Source organism: Eubalaena glacialis, chromosome 7 (assembly GCF_028564815.1).
Source record: "Eubalaena glacialis isolate mEubGla1 chromosome 7, mEubGla1.1.hap2.+ XY, whole genome shotgun sequence".
NCBI lineage: Eukaryota > Metazoa > Chordata > Mammalia > Artiodactyla > Balaenidae > Eubalaena > Eubalaena glacialis.
Window position 1 is genome coordinate 90,373,307 of NC_083722.1, and position 9,872 is coordinate 90,383,178.

Here is a 9,872-nt window from a genome sequence, read left to right on the forward strand (position 1 = left end):
TCTTTACAATTTACATCAGTGAACCTGTTTCCCCATTAGTAAAATGAAGGCCAAGTATGACAGCATCTTATTTGAACTAGGAGTTAACAATGTACCGCTTCTCATAAACTTTGCATACACTGGAAATATTAAGTTCCAAAACTCCTTGATCAAACGTTGGATTTAGAACAACCTGCCTACACTATTTCTTATTGAATTAATTGTTCCAGGAAAGAAAATAAAAACATCAGTAGGCCCACACACCTTCTCTTTCATTTTAGCAGTGCCTGTTAACAGTGAAATAATGTGCTCATTTTCATATCCACACTGATTACTCCCTGGGCCCAGATTTGCCAAAGAGGCATGTCAGGAAACCTAGCACAGGGATCATGCATCTAGCAGTTCCAGTGGTTGTTTATCATTACCTTTTCATTTAAGCATAAAAACTGTTTGACAAATACAAACTCATTGTAACCAGTAGAAATGAATAGAATTTTTTACAAAACAATCCTAATTTTCATGGATAACATATTTGAGTTCATGCCACTCCCTGTCAGGAATGAAAATCACTATTAAGATGATGAAACAAAGGGCAGTTGTGGATTTTGTTTAGTTATTTCTTCTTTAATGGTTAACAGATTTCTTGAATTTACAGGCAAAGAAACTTTGGGCTTTCATTATGTACACTGGTAATATCTCTGTTGCTGTTTGTGACAGCCATTTTAACCAATGCTTCAATTGTGTTATTTGCCAATGGCACAGAAAGAAGTTCCATTGTGCTGCAGTTATTTTTTCCCTCTTCAGTAATGCATTAAAATGATTAATTCTGATGACATTTCTCAGCAGCTTATTTAAATTATAAGGTGCACAGAAGAAAAGGGATCTGTAACTAAAAGTGTCTCCTCTGACAAAACCACAGTGAGCTCAAGAGAAATTCTCACTATATCCTGGAGAGAATCTGGGGGAGGGAAGGTAGAGCCATAGTAACAGGTCAAAGTCAAGATGAAAAAGAAGTAAGAGTAAGGAACATCAGAAACCAAGAGAAGGAGCATTCAGGGACAAGGTCAGCTGGAAGACTAAAAGTGGAGAACGAGAGTTAAGGATAGAAACAAAGGCGATGGCATTCTATTGGTCGGGAAATTTAGAAATGGTTAAAGAAGATGGTAAAAGTGGAGTGAAGAACATTTACACAAAGGACAGTGGAGAAACATGGACTGAAAGAGAAATATGGTGCCAGATTGTGGGAAAGAAATTCCCTTCAGAAAGAAACCTGTTTTCCCACTGCAATCGAAAGCCATGGGATTTAGCACTGTCAATATTATTAAGACATCCTTCATTTAAATACCAAAATAGGGACTTCCCTGGTGGCACAGTGGTTAAGAATCCTCCTGCCAATGCAGGGGACACGGGTTCGACCCCTGGTCTGGGAAGATCCCACATGCTGTGGAGCAAGTAAGCCCATGTGCCACAACTACTGAGCCTGTGCTCTAGAGCCCATGAGCCACAACTACTGAGCCCACGTGCCACAACTCCTGAAGCCTGGGTGCCTAGAGCCTATGCTCCGCAACAAGAGAAGCCACTGCAATGAGAAGCCCGCGCACCACAACAAAGAGTAGCCCCCGCTCACCGAAACTAGAGAAAGCCCATGCACAGCAACGAAGACCCAACGCAGCCAAAAAATAAATAAATAAATAAATAAAAAATAAAATAAATACCAAAATAAAAATTAAAGGCATTCCATTTCAAATCCCCTGCTTCATAGGAAGTAAGCAGTCACAGCAATGGTTCTTAATAGAATTCCTTTTTTTTTTTTTTAATTTATTTTATTTATTTATTTTTGGCTGTGTTGGGTCTTCCTTGCTGCGCACCTACTCTTCATTGTGGCACACGGGCTTCTCATTGCAGTGGCTTCTCTTGTTTGTGGAGCACGGGCTCTAGGCATGTGGGCTTCAGTAGTTATGGCTCGCGGGCTCAGTAGTTGTGGCTCGCAGGCTCTAGAGCGCAGGCTCAGTAGTTGTGGCGCACAGGCTTAGCTGCTCCACGGCATGTGGGATCCTCCCGGACCAGGGCTCAAACCCGTGTCCCCTGCATTGGCCGGCGGATTCTCAACTACTGCGCCACCACAAATAGAATTCCTTTAATAGGTTTCTGTTTTGTTTTAATGTCTTTGGGGCCGTATTCTCCAAAGGTTCTAATTCAGTCTGTCTTGGGACCCAGAGATCTGCATTTTTTTTTTTTAATTTTTTTTTTTTTTAATTAACTAATTAATTAATTTATTTATTTTTGGCTGTGTTGGGTCTTCGTTTCTGTGTGAGGGCTTTCTCTAGTTGTGGCAAGTGGGGGGCCACTCTTCATCGCGGTGCGCGGGCCTCTCACTGTCGTGGCCTCTCTTGTTGCGGAGCACAGGCTCCAGACACGCAGGCTCAGTAGTTGTGGCTCACGGGCCTAGTTGCTCCGCGGCATGTGGGATCTTCCCAGACCAGGGCTCGAACCCATGTCCCCTGCATTGGCAGGCAGATTCTCAACCACTGCGCCACCAGGGAAGCCCAGATCTGCATTTTTATAAGTACCTCTCCCACCCCACCATCTTTATTGTAGGTGATCCATTGTCTATGACTGGAGAAGCACTGACCCAGAAGGTGGGACTTTGAGAAAGCTAGAGGAAAACAACAGAAATCATCCAATTCCTCTCTTTCTCTCTCATTTTCTTTTCCATTTCTTACCCCACTTGTAGTATGTTTCTTAACCTTTCCCAACCCCTCCAAAATCTTAGTACATGAGAAGGACTATGGAATGAGGCTCCAAAGGAAGGTTTCATGCTGTTCCCTCTGACGGAAACAACTCTTCCCTGTTGTTCACTGGGCTCAGGCTCTCTCTTCCCTAGAGGGGGTTTCAGTCACCACACTCTTCAGGAAGCTTCTCTGAAGGCAAGGCTGGGGGTCATCTCAGTGGTTATCATTAGGCAATTACACCATTAGTTTCTTGTCTGCTGCTTTCTTTAGGATTTAAAAATCTGCAGTGACAGGGACTGTGTCTTCTTTGCTCTTATGACCCTGCGCCCAGTACAGTACCTGGAAGACAGGCAGTACTCAACTGATATTGGCTAAACAGATAACTAAATGAAGATAAAACCAGTGCAAAAATCACCCTAATAAGAAAATTGAAAGATACAATAATGTCTAGAAATCTGCCAGTACCCCCTAACAAGAATGGAAGTTGAGTCCCATGAAGGGAAATAACCTGCCCAGGATCACACACTACACTAGTGGTTTTGTTCACTCTTCCTCAGAGTTCTTAGATGTCTTCAAGATCCATCTCTCCCTTACCTCTCTCTCTCGTTCCCCTACATTTATTGAACATGTATGTGCTTTCTCAAAGCTTTACAGAAATTATCTTACTTAATCCCCACCACAGCCGTATTTTACAGATGTGCAAACTGAGTCACAGCAGAGAGTAAGTTGCCTGAGGTAATGACTAGGAAGAGGCCAATCTCAATCAATCTGGGATTGAATCTACACCAGCACTATCTAATGGATCTTTTTGCAATGATGGAAAAGTTCTATAACTGTGCTGTCTGATACCATAGCCATCAGCCATGTATGGCTATTGAGCACTTGAAATGTGGCTGGTGAAACTAAGAAAATAAATTTTTAATTTATATTTAATTTTGAATAGCTGCACATAGCTAGTGACTGCCATATTTACCAGTAGAGGTCTATGCTATCCAGCTGATGTGCAGACTTTGTATCATCTCACTATTTTCTTAATTGCATTCCTATTAGGTACAAGTTATATGAATTGGGTTCCTAATTTAGGTACAAATAGCTTATTTAGGAGGTGATCCTAGGCATCAGGAAAAGGAATGGGGAAGTGAGACAGGGAAGATGGGGTTCAGTTTCAGAGAGCACTCTGATAGAATGTTATGGAACATACCTCAAAATGGTCCCATTGAGGGATGAGGAAGTGGTCATGTTTTTCCACCAACTCCCATGCCTCACTGGTTGAGAGCTGCTCCTGGGGGCACTTCCAGCTTCCCTTTCCTTGGAATAGTTATGCCCCTGTGGTTAGACAAAGCCTTAGAGCAGAGAGACGCAGCTCTCTGAAGCAGTGATTGTCTTGCAAAGCTGCCGGTGACTTCCAGGGAAGTCAAGGAGATGTGGGCCCAAGTAAAACTATATTGCCTCTCCCTTTAAACTGACCGGATTAGTTCATATCAATATTTTATCTGGGTTGGGAGGAAGGGCACTCGAGATTGTGTTGGTAAGAAAGGTTCTGCTACTTAGAGAGAGAGAAAGAAAAAAGTTTCCAAACTACAGTTCTAAACTGTACTCTTGCCTGTTTTCATGACCAACTCAATTACTGGATGTTATCCTATTCTGTATCATTTCTAGCTCAGCATGGATGCTCTAAGTATCCCTGCAGTCTAGGCCCCATAATGTAGTCATAAAATAGCTGATCCTGGACTTTCTCAGTGGAGACATGAAGAGACTCAAGCATTCCAGAAAGCGTTCGTTTGGTTGTTTTTTATTTGATATATTTAAAAAGATTAGCCGCAACAAGAGCAGAGAATCAGGGAGAACCTGATTAAAAAAATAAAATATAGTTTTAAAGAAGAAATAGAAGTGATGCAAATAGTGATTTCTCCTCCTCTGATATCAAGCTGTGTTGAGCTCTGGAAAGAGGAAACATGTAATTATGATAGAAGTGAATCAACTGACAGCCAAGTCAAAAAGGCAGATCAGCTTCTGAAGAGATGCCCTGGCTTCTATAAAGACAGTAGGTAAAGAGTCCTAGCCTCTCTACCTAGATCAGCTGCTGGTCCTTATGACCTTGGGCTGAAAAAACATGGAGAACTCTTGATAGTGTAGGCAAAAGGAATGTTACCAGATTTCATTCAGAGCCAATGGCCATCCATGGAGGCTAAGAAGAGCTTAGCTACCTCAAAGAACCTGCCTGAAGAGATTTCTTCACGCTACAAACCTCTGTAAATTTCCTTTCAAAAATTATGTTTAAGAAGAAATAGGAATAACCTTACACCAAAGTGAGGGCAAGAGTGTCCACAAGAGTGAAGCCAGTAATGCCACAAGGGAGAAAATGAAGGGAGACAAGTAAAAATTTCACATGGAAATATTTCAAGTACCTAGAAACTCTGAGGAAAATAAAAAACACGATGATGAACAAATGATGTGAATAAAAAATTCAAAAAAGAAAAGGTAAAAGTGGCCAGTAAACAAGAAAAAGAGCCAGCTTCACTGATAGCATTGAAGAAATGCAAAATAAAAGATAATATTACCTTTTAAAATTGTATATGTTTTTAAACCAATAAAAATGCCCAATTTGGGTACAATTGTGGAGGAAATTAATACTTTTTAATATTGTCAGTAGAAGTGTGAATTGTTACATCCTTCTGGAGGACAATTTGGCAATATATATCCAGAGCCTAAGAGTTTAAATCCTCTAGTCAAATAATTTTATTTCTAGGGATTATCCTAAACAAATACTTAAATTTGTAGTCAAAGATTTTTGTTCAAAGATATTAATTGCAGCAATTTATTTAACAACGAAAATTTGGAAACCACATAGCTGGTGAATAGTTAATAAAAAAACCACACTAGAATATTGAACAATGCCAAAAAACATATTATAAAATTTTAATTTATTTAAAGAAGCAGTGTATTCACACTGTAAGATTTTTTAAGTCTCTGAAGGTAGTAGCCACTGTTAATAGTTCATTTCTTTAAGTTTTCTTCAAATTTTCTATATATACATTTTCTATTTTGATATATCAATGTATATATCTCTATCCCTATTTATCTATCTATCTATCTATCTGGCCCACTACTTGTCTTTGTGAATACAGTTTTATTGGAACTCACACCCATTTGTTTATGTATTGTCTATGGTTGGTTTCCAGTTACAATGGCAAAGTTGAATAGTTGCAACAGATAACCTATGACTAAAAATATGTAATATCTGGCCCTTTACAGAAAAACTTTGCAAACCCCTGCACCAGGTTTGTCTGCTTTGTTTGCTGTTGTATTCCCAATGCCTAGAACAGTGCCTGGCATATACTAGGTGCTCAGTAAATATTTATGGAATGACTGAATGGAATCAGTTGCTCCTGCTAATGCACAGTTGTGTCATTTTCACATTTAGTGCTTGTTTTAGTATTACAAATAACGCTGCAATGAACACAGATATTTGCTTACTTCTGCAATTATATCAGAAACAGTACTTTGAAAAATGTTTAATGATGTGGGAAACATATTGATATATCAAATTTTTTTAAAAAGCTAAAATGTTTGTTACTTTAATTTTTGTTATTGAAAATGTGTGTGTATAACCATAAATAATTAGAAATCTAGGAGGAGGGATTGGGGTGATTTTTATTTTCTTTATTGTTATCTAAATTTATCATAATTAACACATATTGATAGTAAAAAAAATATTAAATGTATTTTTAAAGGACTCAAAAGATCCTTTTCATCTTGTCCCTTCTCTGTCCTATTTTAAATCATTTAATACTTCCCATCACTATAAGTTAAATCTAAATTCTTCCACCCAGGGCTTAAGGCTATTGAGCCACTGGTTTAAATACCTGTTTCTGTCTCCCCAGTGGCTTTCCTTCATGAAAGGTTTGTTCAGCCAGACTTGGACATTACTCTTTGTCCTCAGAAAAGGCCTTATAAATTCTACCTTGGCACACTTAGTCATAGCTTTTGTCCTGTCCAGAATGCCATCCTTTTCTCCACCTTGCTGAGCCTGCCACTGAAGCGTCCAATTCTTCCCAGTAGCATTCCTAAGTCCTTCCCACAGCATCATCCTTCTACAGCATCTACTGTCATGGGTGGCAAATCTGGTTTCCTTTAGGAGACAAAGCAAGAAAACCTAAATGAACAACGTAGTACGCCATACAAGGGAATGAGGAGTCATGGGGACCATGGCAACAAGTACATGTCCTATCTAAAGGCAGACAAATGAAAAAATAAATTTGTTTTTAAAGGCAGACCAAACAAAGCAAGACTGCTGACAAAATTTACCCTACAGCTTATACTGTATGGGCATATAAACTGCTTGGAACTTTTTCCTGAAGCCCGTGGGGTTTAGGGATGCAGAAAGAGGAGAAGAAGGTGAGAGTTAATGGAGGTCCAAAAGTAGGATGGGGGTAGGTTGAGAATGAGGGATGGACAAGAGGTTTCAGGCTTAAAGAGAAGGGAGGGGCTAGGATTTAAGACTGGACTAAGGATGTCTGTGGTAGAAGTTATGCAGTAATTTTTAAAATGAAATTCTAGTGTTTTATGTTTTAGGCTATATCAGAATATCCCTAGTATCAAAATGGCTTCATCAAAACAGACCAAATAAAGTATCTTGCTTCATCACCCATACCTGTACCCAGGTTCTTCTCATAGTAATAAACACAGCAATAGCTAATTTGAGTTGGGTCTGTATTATGTGCAGTCACTGTGTTAAGCACATTTACTGAGAGTGTCCACCTGACTCAGTTCTCAAGATAGCCGTATGAGATAAATGCTATTCCTCTCTCACAGATTAAAAAAAGACGTAGAAAGAGGCAGTGATCTGCCTGAGGTCATATGGCTAGGAAGTGGCAGGGCTGACTTGAATCCAGAGTCTGATCCAGAAGTTGTACAATGAATATACATCTTCTGCAAATTAACCACTTAACCACTGTGTTGTACGGCTCAGAAGTGTTGAAAGAAAGGGAATGTTTGGTAGCAAGAGTACAAGTTAGGGTTTCTCAACCTCAATACTGTTGACATTTTAGACTGGATAATTCTTTGTTGTAAAGGCTGTCCTGTGCATTGTAGGATATTTATTAGCATGCTTAGCCTCTATTCGCTAGATGCCAGTAGCAAATGCCCTGAGTAGTGACAATCAAAACTGTTTCCATATATTGCCAAATGCCCCTGAAATGGGCAGGGTATTGGTGGAGGGCGAGAAGGAGCAAAACCTCCCCTAGTATAAATATTTATACCACTGGTATAAATACTTGTCCTTAGAGCAGAAATGTAATACTTAATATTGTCATTCCCCTTTTTATGGACTTTCATAATCCCAGATGTATCTCCTCCCCCACCAAATATCCAAATATCCAACTCTGAGAACAACAGAAATTATTGCACAAAATATTGTGCATTTTATATATCTAATCCTTTCATAGATTAATTTCATTAAATTCCATAGCAGGAGGGAAGCAAAAAAGTTCTAAGTCATCGAACAATCATTAAATGAATTAAAATAGTAATTCTCATGTCATTAGTCTGATTTTAGCCAAGCCAAGGAAGTACTATTCCAAGATTCTGCACGAAATAGCAAATTTCAATTTGAAAGTTCTCCAAGCAGTTAATGGTCCTGCTGTCCATTTGATTTAGTAAAGGTTCAGAGCATTTGTTAGCTAAACTTTCCCAGAAAGTCATTTTTATACTATCACTGTTAGTCTATGCCATTAGGATCATTTCTTTCTACGATAAAATGGGTTTTTATGTTATCATTCTGTGTCTCAGGGAAACGTATAATTTTTAATGGAAGAAATCTAAGATTAACCTCCATAGTCTCCCTAAGTGATTTCATAGCATCAGTCTGTGCAAAGGGAGAGTTTCGTATTCTAAAGAAAATCAGCTCATATTATTAAAAACAACTGATATATAGTATGAAAAATATTGTAAAAGTATTTGATTATACCTCAAAATACAAGTTGTATTTCTTTGCCGGGAAAAAAAAAGTGAAAACTACTTGAGCTCTAATTCTGAAAGGCAAAATTTTGAACATTGAATATTGGCTATTGCCTATGGCCTAACTGGATAAGAGCAATTCACCTGTTTGATCCAATTTGTTCTACTAACCTGTGCATTTCACAGGGCAAGGGCAGAAAGTCCTAGTTCCATTGCTTACCAGGATTTTTTTTTTTTAGTATTTATTTATTTGGCTGCGTTGGGTCTTCGTTGCCGCGCATGGGCTTTCTCTAGTTGTGGTGAGCGGCGGCTACTCTTCGTTGTGGTGAGCAGGCTTCACATTGCGGTGGCTTCTCTTGTTGCAGAGCATGGGCTTCAGTAGTTGCAGCACGCGGGTTCAGTAGTTGCGGCACATGGGCCCTAGAGCACACAGGCTTCAGTAGGTGCAGCACGTGGGCTCAGTAGTTGTGGCACGTGGGCTCAGTAGTTGTGACTCGCAGGCTCTAGACCGCAGGCTCAGTAGTTGCGGTACACGGGCTTAGTTGCTCCGCGGCAGTGGGATCTTCCCAGAGCAGGGATCGAACCCGTGTCCCCTGCATTGGCAGGTGGATTCTTAACCACTGTGGCACCAGGGAAGTCCCAATGCTTACCAGGAATTTTGATCAAGACTTCTATTGCAAGTGACAAAAACTTAAACCAAACTCAGGGTATTTATTGGCAAACATAAAACACTCCAGAAGAGTGTCTGTTCTGAAATATGACTATTTGGACCTAAACATCATGAGGAGGCTCTCTCTCTCTCCCTCTCTCTCCCCTCTCCGCCCCCCCCCCCCCCGCCATCACCATCATCACCATCATCACCATCATCATCATCATCATCATCATCATCATCATCTCTGGTCTGAGTTTCTCTCAGTTTGGCTTTCTTCTTTTAAAATCGTTTTTCACAAGATGAAGAAGTGGATACTAGAAACTTCCACATCACATCCTTACCGCCTCTTGATTATAGAAGAAAGAGAGCCCTCATCCCCTAGCTCAAGTTCTAAAAATATCTAAAAGATTCTGATGAGGCCATCTGGGGTCCCAGTTCCATTCCTGGACACATGTCTGTGGTGAAAAAGGGCTGCCATGATGTTTTAGATTGGATTCAAGTACAAGTGGTTTTATTAAGGAAGTTCTCCCAGTAGAAAATGGTAGGCAAAT